Source organism: Oncorhynchus gorbuscha, linkage group LG15 (genome assembly GCF_021184085.1).
Source record: "Oncorhynchus gorbuscha isolate QuinsamMale2020 ecotype Even-year linkage group LG15, OgorEven_v1.0, whole genome shotgun sequence".
NCBI lineage: Eukaryota > Metazoa > Chordata > Actinopteri > Salmoniformes > Salmonidae > Oncorhynchus > Oncorhynchus gorbuscha.
Window position 1 is genome coordinate 3049117 of NC_060187.1, and position 15432 is coordinate 3064548.

A 15432-nucleotide genomic window follows, 5' to 3' on the forward strand; every position below is an offset into this window, starting at 1 on the left:
TGAATAAAGGTTAAATAAAGGTTGAACAAAGGTTGAATAAAGGTTGAATAAAGGTTGAATAAAAAACATTGGTATCTACTGGCAGAATTTACCCGCCAGCTCGAAAAATAAATAAAAATAGTTTATAAGAAAAAAACAATATGATGGTTTTGATTTTATTGTAGTTAGTTTTGCAGTCAAAGGCAATAGTATAGTTTTAGTTTTTCAAATTTTGATTTTGAAATTTTAATATTTATTTCAGTTTACTACCTAGTTTTTCTTTTAGTTTCAGTTTTGGTTTACTATAATAACCTTGACACAGACAGAGATGAATAGTTGAAGAAGTCAACAGAATGAAAGAGAGAAAGAGGAGGAAGAGGAGGAGGAGGAGAAGGAAAATTAGAAGGAAGAGGAGGAGGAAGATGAGGAGGAAGATGAGGAGGAGAAGGAAAATTAGAAGGAAGAGGAGGAAGATGAGGAGGAGAAGGAAAATTAGAAGGAAGAGGAGGAGGAAGATGAGGAGGAAGAGGAGGAGGAGAAGGAAAATTAGAAGGAAGAGGAGGAGGAAGATGAGGAGGAAGATGAGGAGGAGAAGGAAAATTAGAAGGAAGATGAGGAGGAAGAGGAGGAGGAGATGGAAAATTAGGAGGAAGAGGAGGAGGAAGATTAGGAGGAAGAGGAAGATAGAAGAGGAGGAATAGAGGAGAAGACAGTGGTGGCGTTCGTAAGCGCGCTGAGTAAAATGAGGCGGGGTCACCTGCCAGCACCAATCACCGTTCCTCTCCTCCTCCTCCACCATTCTTCCTCTACCCCTCCACCGTTCCTCCTCCTCCGCCATTCCTCCTCCTCCTCCACCGTTCCTCCTCCTCCACCGTTCCTCCTCCTCCGCCATTCCTCCTCCCCCTCCACCGTTCCTCCTCCTCCACCGTTCCTCCTCCTCCACCATTCCTCTCCTCCTCCACCGTTCCTCTCCTCCTCCGCCATTCCTCTCCTCCTCCACCATTCCTCCTCCTCCTCCACCATTCCTCTCCTCCTCCACCATTCCTCCCTCCTCCTCCACCATTCCTCTCCTCCTCCACCATTCCTCCTCCTCCACCATTCCTCTCCTCCTCCACCATTCCTCTCCTCCTCCACCATTCCTCCTCCTCCACCGTTCCTCCTCCTCCACCATTCCTCTACTCCTCCACCATTCCTCTACTCCTCCACCGTTCCTCCTCCTCCACCATTCCTCCTCCTCCACCATTCCTCTCCTCCTCCACCATTCCTCCTCCTCCACCATTCCTCCTCCTCCACCGTTCCTCCTCCTCCACCATTCCTCTACTCCTCCACCATTCCTCTACTCCTCCACCGTTCCTCCTCCTCCACCGTTCCTCCTCCTCCTCCACCATTCCTCTCCTCCTCCACCATTCCTCTCCTCCTCCACCGTTCCTCCTCCTCCACCGTTCCTCCTCCTCCTCCACCATTCCTCTCCTCCTCCACCATTCCTCTCCTCCTCCACCATTCCTCTCCTCCTCCACCATTCCTCTCCTCCTCCTCCACCATTCCTCTCCTCCTCCACCATTCCTCTCCTCCTCCACCATCTCCTATCTCCTATTCCTCCTCCTCTCCTCCTCTTCTCCTACTCCACCATTTCTTTCACAAGACAGCAGCGTGGGATCCTGGATCTCGCTTTACCCACGATGCACAGCGGGAGACAGCTGTGCAGCAGCAGCCCAGGAGAATCTGTCAGGGTCCCAAATGGCACCCATTTCACTATATAGTGCCCTATTCCCTACATTCTCATAGGGCCCTGGTTCAAAGTAGTGCACAGTATAGGGAACAGGGAGCCATTCGGAACCAAACCTCTGGATGCCATATAACAGCAGGCTGCTGCATCACTGAACATATGGGCAGACTGTGTGTGTGTGTGAGAGCCGGTGTGTTCCTGACTACCAGGATATCCATCACAGGGCACTGTGACAGGTGTGGGGTTGTTATTTAAGTCACCTTTAATTACAACGAGGCTGTTGTTATGGAAGCGGAGCGGCCTCCTCACTGCATCTACCTCCACCGGGTCTCTTATACTATGTCCTTCCTGATAACACGGTTGGCTTTGCATTACACTACAGTACAACACTGGCTGGTTCTGTGTGTGAATCAGCTGAGGATACCCAGCTTTACAACCAGTCCGCGGTCACTCTGTCTGCAGTCACTCTGTCTGCAGTCACTCTGTCCGTGGTCACTCTGTCTGCGGTCACTCTGTCCGTGGTCACTCTGTCTGCGGTCACTCTGTCCGTGGTCACTCTGTCCGTGGTCAATCTGTCTGTGGTCACTCTGTCTGCGGTCACTCTGTCCGTGGTCACTCTGTCTGCGGTCACTCTGTCCGTGGTCACTCTGTCCGTGGTCACTCTGTCCGTGGTCAATCTGTCTGTGGTCACTCTGTCTGCGGTCACTCTGTCTGCAGTCACTCTGTCCGTGGTCACTCTGTCTTCGGTCACTCTGTCCGCGGTCACTCTGTCTGCGGTCACTCTGTCTGCAGTCACTCTGTCTGCAGTCACTCTGTCTGCGGTCACTCTGTCCGTGGTCACTCTGTCTGCAGACACTCTGTCCGCGGTCAGTCTGCGGTCACTCTGGTGACTTTGCTAGCCTAAAGTAGGTTTAGCCTGGACAGGGAGAGGGGGCTAAATGGGAGGTGTTTTCCTGGAGAGTCTAGTTACGCTGGCAGGGCAGTTTGTGAGCAGACTAGGCAGTGCTCTGTAGAGAACAACCATTACCAAGGGGTTCCACTGGCACGCCAGCTGGCACCATGGCCCACTACAGCTGGCACCATGCCCCACTACAGCTGGCACCATGCCCCACTACAGCTGGCACCATGCCCCACGACAGCTGGCACCATGCCCCACTACAGCTGGCACCATGCCCCACTACAGCTGGCACCATGCCCCACTACAGCTGGCACCATGCCCCACTACAGCTGGCACCATGCCCCACTACTGCTGGCACCATGCCCCACGACAGCTGGCACAATGCCCCACTACAGCTGGCACCATGCCCCACTACTGCTGGCACCATGCCCCACGACAGCTGGCACAATGCCCCACTACAGCTGGCACCATGTCCCACTACCTCTGGCACCATGCCCCACGACAGCTGGCACCATAACCCACTACAGCTGGCACCATGCCCCACTACAGCTGGCACCATACCCCACTACATCTGGCACCATAACCCACTACAGCTGGCACCATAACCCACTACAGCTGGCACCATGACCCACTACAGCTGGCACCATAACCCACTACAGCTGGCACCATAACCCACGACAGCTGGCACCATGCCCCACTACAGCTGGCACCATGCCCCACTACAGCTGGTACAATGCCCCACTACAGCTGGCACCATGCCCCACTACAGCTGGCACCATAACCCACTACAGCTGGCACAATGCCCCATTGTAATACTTACTTTCTAGCCTGGATTCTGGACTCTTAGACTACACTGCCTCTGGACTGGTTCCATTCTGTAGCCTGGATTCTGGCCCTGCGGAGTGTATTTAGGTCATATTGAGGTCATTTCTCAAGCATTTCTTGGGGATTTCAAGTAACAGAATCTAATTGTAACATTACTCAAATCATTGGCCGTTTCTATGTATTCTTAATGCATATCCCAACAGCACTTACCAGGTTTGGCACGTAGCTGAGGTGGGAATATCCAGATCTAGACTTGTCATGAGGATTCATTTCAACTTTATGCTCCGAAATGGCTCAGGCTGCATCTCCAAATGGCATCCTATTCCCTACGTAGTACAATACTATAGACCAGAGCCCTATTCCCTATGTAGTACACTATTTTAGACCAGAGCCCTATTCCCTACATAATGCACTACTTTAGACCAGAGCCCTATTCCCTATATAGTACACTACTTTAGACCAGAGCCCTATTCCCTACGTAGTACAATACTATAGACCAGAGCCCTATTCCCTATGTAGTACACTATTTTAGACCAGAGCCCTATTCCCTACATAATGCACTACTTTAGACCAGAGCCCTATTCCCTATATAGTACACTACTATAGACCAGAGCCCTATTCCCTACGTAGTGCACTACTATAGACCAGAGCCCTATTCCCTATATAGTACACTACTTTAGACCAGAGCCCTATTCCCTATATAGTGCACTACTATAGACCAGAGCCCTATTCCCTATATAGTACACTACTATAGACCAGAGCCCTATTCCCTACGTAGTGCACTACTATAGACCAGAGCCCTATTCCCTATATAGTACACTACTATAGACCAGAGCCCTATTCCCTATATAGTGCACTACTATAGACCAGGGCCCTGTTCCCTATATAGTACACTACTATAGACCAGAGCCCTATTCCCTACGTAGTGCACTACTTTTGACTAGAGCCCTATTCCCTATATAGTGCACTACTATAGACCAGAGCCCTATTCCCTATATAGTACACTACTATAGACCAGAGCCCTATTCCCTATATAGTACACTACTATAGACCAGAGCCCTATTCCCTATATAGTACACTACTATAGACCAGAGCCCTATTCCCTATATAGTGCACTACTATAGACCAGAGCCCTATTCCCTATATAGTGCACTACTTTTGACTAGAGCCCTATTCCCTACGTAGTGCACTACTTTTGACTAGAGCCCTTACAGCATTTGGGACGCATCCTTAGTGTTGCTGAGCATTAACGACATGACAAACAGCACGGTGTCAAGTCACTGGAGTCAGAGAGTACAATCTGTGATAATGTAGCTGATAATGGAGCACATAATGTAGCTGATAATGGAGCAGATAATGTAGACGATAATGGAGTTGATAATGTAGCCGATAATGTAGCTGATAATGGATCATATAGTGGAGCAGATAATGTAGCAGATAATGTAGCTGATAATGCAGCTGATAATGTAGATGATAATGGAGCAGATAATGTAGCAGATAATGTAGCTGATAATGTAGCTGATAGTGTATCCGATAATGTAGCAGATAATGTAGCTGATAATGTAGCAGATAATGGAGCCGGTAGTGTGGCTGATAATGGAGCAGATAATGTAGACAATAATGGAGTTGATAATGGAGCAGATAATGTAGACAATAATGGAGTTGATAATGTAGATGATAATGTAGCTGATAATGGAGCAGATAATGAAGCCGATAATGGAGTTGATAATGGAGCTGATAATGTACCTGATAATATACCTGACAATATACCTGATAATGTACCGGATAATATACCTGACAATATACCTGATAATGTACCTGACAATATACCTGATAATGTACCGGATAATATACCTGACAATATACCTGATAATGTACCTGATAATGTACCTGATAATGTACCTGACAATATACCTGATAATGGATGTGATAATAAGGGGCGTGATAATATACCCCAAACCAGCCCCCAACTAGCCACAGGCCTGTAGTCCAGGGTGATTGTACCTAGGTCTGTCTGTAACCCACAGGCCCCCAGTTAACCCACAGGCCCCCAGTTAACCCACAGGCCCCCAGTTAACCCACGGGCCCCCAGTCCAACAGGGTGACAGCAGGATCTGCTACTGTAGGTGCGATCTGCTACTATGGGTGGATTTTCTACTGTAGGTGCGATATGCTACTGTAGGTGCGATCTGCTACTGTAGGTGCAATCTGCTACTGTAGGTGGATCTGCTACTGTAGGTGCAATCTGCTACTGTATGTGTGATCTGCTACTGTAGGTGCGATCTGCTACTGTAGGTGCAATCTGCTACTGTGGGTGGATCTTCTACTGTAGGTGCGATCTGCTACTGTAGGTGTGATCTGCTACTGTAGGTGTGATCTGCTACTGTAGGTGCGATCTGCTACTGTAGGTGTGATCTGCTACTGTAGTGTGATCTGCTACTGTAGGTGCTCAGACAGGACCTGACCTGTTTAAATGACCAGCTACCAGCTCAGACAGGACCTGACCTGTTTAAATGACCAGCTACCAGCTCAGACAGGAGCTGACCTGTTTAAATGACCAGCTACCAGCTCAGACAGGACCTGACCTGTTTAAATGACCAGCTACCAGCTCAGACAGGACCTGACCTGTTTAAATGACCAGCTACCAGCTCAGACAGGACCTGACCTGTTTAAATGACCAGCTACCAGGTTGACAGGACCTGACCTGTTTAAATGACCAGCTACCAGATCAGACAGGACCTGACCTGTTTAAATGACCAGCTACCAGCTCAGACAGGACCTGACCTGTTTAAATGACCAGCTACCAGCTCAGACAGGACCTGACCTGTTTAAATGACCAGCTACCAGCTCAGACAGGACCTGACCTGTTTAAATGACCTGCTACCAGCTCAGACAGGACCTGACCTGTTTAAATGACCTGCTACCAGCTCAGACAGGACCTGACCTGTTTAAATGACCAGCTACCAGGTTGACAGGACCTGACCTGTTTAAACGACCAGCTACCAGTTCAGATAGGAGTTAGAGAGGTAAGGCTTCCAACAAGTCCAATTAGGAGAAGTGAGGATTTACCAGTAAGTAATGAAGGTCTCTAGCTGTGGTAATACAGTAATACTGGCTCCCTGGTAGGACAGCAGTATAACAGGGCAGATATGAACCGCATCCCAAATTGAACCCTATTCCCTATATAGTGCACTACTTTAGACCAGAGCCCTATAGGCTCCTGGTAAAAAGTAGTGCACTATATAGGGAATAGGGTTCCATTTGGAACGTAGCCATGGACAACACAGAGCCTGCACTCGACCCTTCGTATGCAATTAACCCCTGTCCCACTGAGTCCCACCGGTTGGCTGTTTCAAAGCACCAGCCGAGCCAATCAGAGAAATGAAAAGGCTTCCTGTTGCTCCACAGCCTATTGTCTAAACAGGAAGTATGAAGTGGCAGCTCTGTGGAAGAGTGGACCCATGGAGGGAACATTGTTCCATGTTACCAAGATAACGGCTTACTACAATGGATTTAAAATAAATTCATTTTAAGATTTTGTTTTATTAATTTGAACCTGGTCTGGTCAAAAGCTCCTTGAACTTTCTCTCTAATGGCTTGAAACATCAAACAAATTAAGTTTCTATACACTTAAGTTCAGTTGAAATCCAAAAGTCTCTTTCCATCTCCAAGCTAATAGGAACAGCAGACATCTCATTTACCGTTGATTATGTGAGCATCATTCTGAGATTATAGCAGGACAGCGAGTGAACCACAGACTCCCCTAGTGTGCTGTGCCCTAGCTCTGTGCCCTAGCTCTGTGCCCTAGCTGTGTCAGGGCCGGAAGGTGGCTCTAAACCCCCACAGACACCATTATGATCAATTAGGAGAGGAGAGGAGAGGAGAGGAGAGGAGAGGAGAGGAGAGGAGAGGAGAGGAGAGGAGAGGAGAGGAGAGGAGAGGAGAGGAGAGGAGAGGAGAGGAGAGGAGAGGAGAGGAGAGGAGAGGAGAGGAGGAGAGAGGACCAAGGAGAGGAGAGGAGCGAGAGGAGAGGACAGAAGAGGACAGGAGAGGGAGGAGAGAGAAGAGAGAGAGAGAAGAGAGGAGAGAATAGAGAGAGAGAGGGGAGAGTGGAGGAGAGAGAGGGGAGGAGAGGGGAGTAGAGAGAGGGGAGGAGAGGGGAGGAGAGGAGAGAGAGAAGAGAGAGAGAGAAGAGAGGAGAGAATAGAGAGAGAGAGGGGAGAGTGGAGGTGAGGAGAGGGGAGTAGAGAGAGAAGAGAGAGACAGAAGAGAAGAGAGAGAGAGAAGAGAAGAGAGAATAGAGAGAGGTGAGGAGAGGGGAGTAGAGAGAGGTGAGGAGAGGGGAGTAGAGAGAGGGGAGGAGAGGGGAGGACAGGAGAGAAAAGAGAGAGTAGTTGAATGAGTTGATAAATACAGCTAACAATTTGTGACAATAGCGCTGGCCGAGGGGAACTTGACCAGCGAGCAGAAGGGAATGGCTCCTACATTAGTGGAAGCCTGACACACTTTCAAGTTTCTAAATATTAATGTTGAGGAGTAAACACACGTTAACTCTGATCTGTAGCTGGCAGTGGTACTGTATGTGTGTCTGGTAGCCAGGAGACTATAAAAACTGCTGAGATGCTCAGAGACAGAGGACCTACTGATGCCATCCCCTCTCCTCTCCTCCAACCAACACATACCTCTCCTCTCCTCGCCATAAAGAAGACAGACCACCAGATATACCCTGGTATTATGTAGTCATGAGGAGACAGACCAGATATACCCTGGTATTATGTAGTCATGAGGAGACAGACCACCAGATATACCCTGGTATTATGTAGTCATGAGGAGACAGACCAGATATACCCTGGTATTATGTAGTCATGAGGAGACAGACCAGATATACCCTGGTATTATGTAGTCATGAGGAGACAGACCAGATATACCCTGGTATTATGTAGTCATGAGGAGACAGACCAGATATACCCTGGTATTATGTAGTCATGAGGAGACAGACCAGATATACCCTGGTATTATGTAGTCATGAGGAGACAGACCAGATATACCCTGGTATTATGTAGTCATGAGGAGACAGACCACCAGATATACCCTGGTATTATGTAGTCATGAGGAGACAGACCAGATATACCCTGGTATTATGGAGACAGACCAGATATACCCTGGTACACTGTATGTATTTATGTATACTGTGTGTATTTATGTATATTTTAGTAGTTATTGTTTGGATATCCTTATTTACTATTATGTATTGATTTTCATTTATTTTCACTGTTTATGTGGTGCGCACTGCAGAGAACAGCCGAATAATTATCACTACATTATCACAGTGAATTATCACTACATTATCAGAGCGAATTATTCTAATGTTTGTTTATGTGTTAATTAATCCCATCTGGCAATTCGACACAAAAGTAAAATTCCATTCATTCACACACACACACACACACACACACACACACACACACACACACACACACACACACACACACACACACACACACACACACACACACACACACACACACTCTCCACTCCCTTTCTCTCCCCCCTCTCTCTTTTCATTGGGAATTACAACACTACTGTTTTCACTATAAAGAGGAGCGCTCTGTCCCTCTCTTTTTGCTAAGTGTTTTATGCCCCATACTCAATGAGTGCACACTCAGCACTTTGTCTGAGAGTGCACTCATTGCTGCTGTCCCTCCAGAATGCTAAAAAAGCCCCGGGTCGTGAACTTTCTGCACCCTCTTATGGCATCATTTATACCCAAAACAGACACACTCAGTTAACAAGGGATTAAGTGAGGTAGCAGTCCATACTCTCTCTCTCTTCACCTCTCTCACACTGGTGGTGGTGGTGGTGATGATGGTGATGATGATGGTGGTGGTGGTGGTGATGATGGTGATGATGATGGTGGTGGTGGTGATGATGATGGTGGTGGTGGTGATGGTGGTGGTGGTGGTGATGATGGTGGTGATGGTGGTGGTGGTGATGGTGGTGGTGGTGATGATGGTGGTGGTGGTGGTGAATATGGTGGTTGTGGTGGCGATTATGGTGGTGGTGATGGTGATGATGGCGGTGGTGATGATGGTGGTGGTGATGATGGTGGTGGTGGTGGTGATGATGGTGGTGGTGATGATGGTAGTGGTGATGATGGTGGTCGTGATGATGGTGGTGGTGGTGGTGATGATGGTGGTGGTGGTGGTGGTGGTGGTGATGATGGTGGTGGTGGTGATGATGGTGGTGGTGATGATGGTAGTGGTGATGATGGTGGTCGTGATGATGGTGGTGGTGGTGATGATGGTGGTGATGATGTTGGTGGTGGTGATGATGGTGGTGGTGATGGTGGTGGTGGTGATGGTGGTGGTGGCGGTGATGATGGTGGTGATGGTGGTGGTGGTGGTGATGATGATGGTGGTGGTGATGATGATGGTGGCGGTGGTGATGGTGGTGATGGTGGCGATTATGGTGGTGGTGGTGGTGATGGTGGTGGTGGTGGTGATGATGGTGGTGGTGATAGTGGTGATGGTGATGATGGTGGTGATGGTGGTGAAGATGGTGGTGGTGGTGGCGATTATGGTGTTGGTGATGGTGATGATGGCGGTGGTGATGGTGGTGGTGGTGATGGTGGTGGTGATGATGATGATGGTGGTGGTGATGATGGTGATGGTGGTGATGATGATGATGGTGGTGATAGTAGTGGTGATGATGACGATGGTGGTGGTGATGATGGTGGTGGTGGTGGTGATGATGATGATGATGGTGGTGGTGATGATGGCGGTGGTGATGGTGGTGGTGATGATGATGATGGTGGTGGTGATGATGGTGATGGTGGTGATGATGATGGTGGTGATAGTAGTGGTGATGATGATGATGGTGGTGGTGATGATGGTGGTGGTGGTGGTGATGATGATGATGGTGGTGGTGGTAATGGTGGTGATGATGGTGGTGATGATGGTGGTGATGATGATGATGATGGTGGTGGTGGTAAAGGTGGTGATGATGGTGGTGATGATGGTGGTGAAGGTGGTGATGATGGTGGTGATGATGGTGGTGATGATGATGGTGGTGGTGATGATGATGATGATGATGGTGGTGATGGTGGTGATGATGGTGGTGGTGATGATGGTGGTGGTGATGGTGGTGGTGGTGATGATGGTGGTGGTGGTTATGATGGTGGTGGTGATGATGGTAGTGGTGATGATGGTGGTCGTGATGATGGTGGTGGTGGTGATGATGGTGGTGATGATGTTGGTGGTGGTGATGATGGTGGTGGTGATGGTGGTGGTGGTGATGGTGGTGGTGGCGGTGATGATGGTGGTGATGGTGGTGGTGGTGGTGATGATGATGGTGGTGGTGATGATGATGGTGGCGGTGGTGATGGTGGTGATGGTGGTGATTATGTTGGTGGTGGTGGTGATGGTGGTGGTGGTGGTGATGATGGTGGTGGTGATAGTGGTGATGGCGGTGGTGATGGTGATGATGGTGGTGATGGTGGTGAAGATGGTGGTGGTGGTGGCGATTATGGTGTTGGTGATGGTGATGATGGCGGTGGTGATGGTGGTGGTGGTGATGGTGGTGGTGGTGATGATGATGATGGTGGTGGTGATGATGGTGATGGTGGTGATGATGATGATGGTGGTGATAGTAGTGGTGATGATGACGATGGTGGTGGTGATGATGGTGGTGGTGGTGGTGATGATGATGATGATGGTGGTGGTGGTGATGATGGCGGTGGTGATGGTGGTGGTGATGATGATGATGGTGGTGGTGATGATGGTGATGGTGGTGATGATGATGGTGGTGATAGTAGTGGTGATGATGATGATGGTGGTGGTGATGATGGTGGTGGTGGTGGTGATGATGATGATGGTGGTGGTGGTAATGGTGGTGATGATGGTGGTGATGATGGTGGTGATGATGATGATGATGGTGGTGGTGGTAAAGGTGGTGATGATGGTGGTGATGATGGTGGTGAAGGTGGTGATGATGGTGGTGATGATGGTGGTGATGATGATGGTGGTGGTGATGATGATGATGATGATGGTGGTGATGGTGGTGATGATGGTGGTGGTGATGGTGGTGGTGATGATGGTGGTGGTGATGGTGGTGATGATGGTGGTGGTGGTGATGATGGTGGTGGTGATGGTGGTGGTGGTGATGGTGGTGGTGGTGATGATGGTAGTGGTGATGATGGTGGTCGTGATGATGGTGGTGATGATGTTGGTGGTGGTGATGATGGTGGTGGTGATGGTGGTGGTGGTGATGATGGTGGTGGTGATGATGATGGTGGTGGTGATGGTGGTGGTGGTGATGATGGTAGTGGTGATGATGGTGGTCGTGATGATGGTGGTGATGATGTTGGTGGTGGTGATGATGGTGGTGGTGATGGTGGTGGTGGTGATGGTGGTGGTGGCAGTGATGATGGTGGTGATGGTGGTGGTGGTGATGAAGATGGTGGTGGTGATGATGATGGTGGCGGTGGTGATGGTGGTGATGGTGGTGATTATGTTGGTGGTGGTGGTGATGGTGGTGGTGGTGGTGATGATGGTGGTGGTGATAGTGGTGATGGCGGTGGTGATGGTGGTGATGGTGGTGGTGATGATGATGATGATGGTGGTGATGGTGGTGATGATGGTGGTGGTGATGATGGTGGTGGTGATGGTGGTGATGGCGGTGGTGATGGTGGTGGTGGTGGTGGTGGTGATGATGATGATGGTGGTGATGGTGGTGATGATGGTGGTGGTGACGATGGTGGTGATGGTGGTGGTGGTGATAGTGGTGATGGCGGTGGTGATGGTGGTGATGGTGATGATGATGGTGGTGATGGTGGTGATGATGGTGGTGGTGATGATGGTGGTGATGGTGGTGATGATGATGATGATGGTGGTGATGATGACGATGGTGGTGGTGATGATGGTGGTGGTGGTGGTGATGATGATGATGGTGGTAATAGTGGTGATGATGGTGGTGATGATGGTGGTGATGATGATGATGATGATGGTGGTGGTGGTAAAGGTGGTGATGATGGTGGTGATGATGGTGGTGAAGGTGGTGATGATGGTGTTGATGATGGTGGTGATGATGATGGTGGTGGTGATGATGATGATGATGGTGGTGGTGATGGTGGTGATGATGGTGGTGGTGATGGTGGTGGTGATGATGATGGTGGTGATGATGGTGGTGGTGGTGATGATGGTGGTGGTGGTGATGATGGTGGTGGTGATGATGATGGTAGTGGTGATGATGGTGGTCGTGATGATGGTAGTGGTGATGATGGTGGTCGTGATGATGGTGGTGATGATGTTGGTGGTGGTGATGATGGTGGTGGTGATGGTGGTGGTGGTGATGGTGGTGGTGATGATGGTGGTGGTGGTGGTGATGAAGATGGTGGTGGTGATGATGATGGTGGTGGTGATGGTGGCGATTATGTTGGTGGTGGTGGTGATGGTGGTGGTGATGATGGTGGTGGTGATGGTGGTGATGATGGTGGTGGTGGTGATGATGGTGGTGGCGGTGATGATGGTAGTGGTGATGATGGTGGTCGTGATGATGGTGGTGATGATGGTAGTGGTGATGATGGTGGTGGTGGTGATGATGGTAGTGGTGATGATGGTGGTCGTGATGATGGTGGTGATGATGGTAGTGGTGATGATGGTGGTGATGATGGTGGTGATGATGTTGGTGGTGGTGATGATGGTGGTGGTGATGGTGGTGGTGGTGATGGTGGTGGTGGTGATGATGGTGGTGGTGGTGGTGATGAAGATGGTGGTGGTGATGATGATGGTGGCGGTGGTGATGGTGGTGATGGTGGCGATTATGTTGGTGGTGGTGGTGATGGTGGTGGTGGTGGTGATGATGGTGGTGGTGATAGTGGTGATGGTGGTGGTGATGATGATGATGGTGGTGATGATGGTGGTGGTGATGATGGCGGTGGTGATGGTGGTGGTGGTGATGGTGGTGGTGATGATGATGATGATGGTGGTGATGGTGGTGATGATGGTGGTGGTGACGATGGTGGTGATGGTGGTGGTGGTGATAGTGGTGATGGCGGTGGTGATGGTGGTGGTGGTGATGATGATGATGATGGTGGTGATGGTGGTGATGATGGTGGTGGTGATGATGGTGGTGATGGTGGTGGTGGTGATGGTGGTGGTGATGGTGGTGATGATGGTGGTGGTGGTGATGATGGTGGTGGTGGTGATGATGGTGGTGGTGATGGTGGTGATGATGGTGGTGGTGATGGTGGTGGCGGTGATGATGGTAGTGGTGATGATGATGGTGGTGATGGTGGTGGTGATGATGGTGGTGGTGATGGTGGTGGTGGGATGGTGGTGATGATGGTGATGGTAGTGGTGATGATGGTTGTCGTGATGTTGGTGGTGGTGATGATGGTGGTGGTGATGATGGTGGTGGTGATGATGGTAGTGGTGATGATGGTGGTCGTGATGATGGTGGTGGTGATGATGGTAGTGGTGATGATGGTGGTGATGATGTTGGTGGTGGTGATGATGGTGGTGGTGATGGTGGTGGTGGTGGCGGTGATGATGGTGGTGGTGGTGATGATGATGGTGGTGGTGATGATGATGGTGGCGGTGGTGATGGTGGTGATGGTGGCGATTATGTTGGTGGTGGTGGTGGTGGTGATGGTGGTGGTGATGATGGTGGTGGTGATAGTGGTGATGGCGGTGGTGATGGTGGTGGTGGTGATGGTGGTGGTGATGATGATGATGGTGGTGGTGATGATGGTGATGGTGGTGATGATGATGGTGGTGATGGTAGTGGTGATGATGATGATGGTGGTGGTGATAGTGGTGATGATGGTGGTGATGATGATGGTGGTGGTGATGGTGGTGATGGTGGTGGTGGTGATGATGATGGTGGTGGTGATGATGGTGGTGATGATGGTGGTGGTGGTGATGATGATGATGATGGTGGTGGTGGTAAAGGTGGTGATGATGGTGGTGATGTTGGTGGTGAAGGTGGTGATGATGGTGGTGATGATGGTGATGATGATGATGGTGGTGATGATGGTGGTGGTGATGATGGTAGTGATGATGGTGGTGGTGATGGTGATGGTGGTGATGATGGTGGTGGTGGTGATGATGGTGGTGGTGATGGTGGTGGTGGTGGTGATGATGGTGGTGGTGATGGTGGTGATGATGGTGGTGGCGGTGATGATGGTGGTGGTGATGATGATGGTGGTGGTGGTGATGGTGGTGATGGTGGTGATTATGTTGGTGGTGGTGGTGATGGTGGTGGTGGTGGTGATGATGGTGGTGGTGATAGTGGTGATGGCGGTGGTGATGGTGGTGATGGTGGTGGTGATGATGATGATGATGGTGGTGATGGTGGTGATGATGGTGGTGGTGATGATGGTGGTGGTGATGGTGGTGATGGCGGTGGTGATGGTGGTGGTGGTGATGGTGGTGGTGATGATGATGATGGTGGTGATGGTGGTGATGATGGTGGTGGTGACGATGGTGGTGGTGGTGATAGTGGTGATGGCGGTGGTGATGGTGGTGGTGGTGATGGTGATGATGATGGTGGTGATGGTGGTGATGATGGTGGTGGTGGTGATGATGGTGGTGGTGGTGGTGATGAAGATGGTGGTGGTGATGATGGTGGCGGTGGTGATGGTGGCGATTATGTTGGTGGTGGTGGTGATGGTGGTGGTGATGATGGTGGTGGTGATGATGGTGGTGGTGGTGATGATGGTGGTGGCGGTGATGATGGTAGTGGTGATGATGGTGGTCGTGATGATGGTGGTGATGATGGTAGTGGTGATGATGGTGGTGGTGGTGATGATGGTAGTGGTGATGATGGTGGTCGTGATGATGGTGGTGATGATGGTAGTGGTGATGGTGATAATGGTGGTGATGATGTTGGTGGTGGTGATGATGGTGGTGGTGATGGTGGTGATGGTGGTGGTGGCGGTGATGATGGTGGTGGTGGTGGTGATGAAGATGGTGGTGGTGATGATGATGGTGGCGGTGGTGATGGT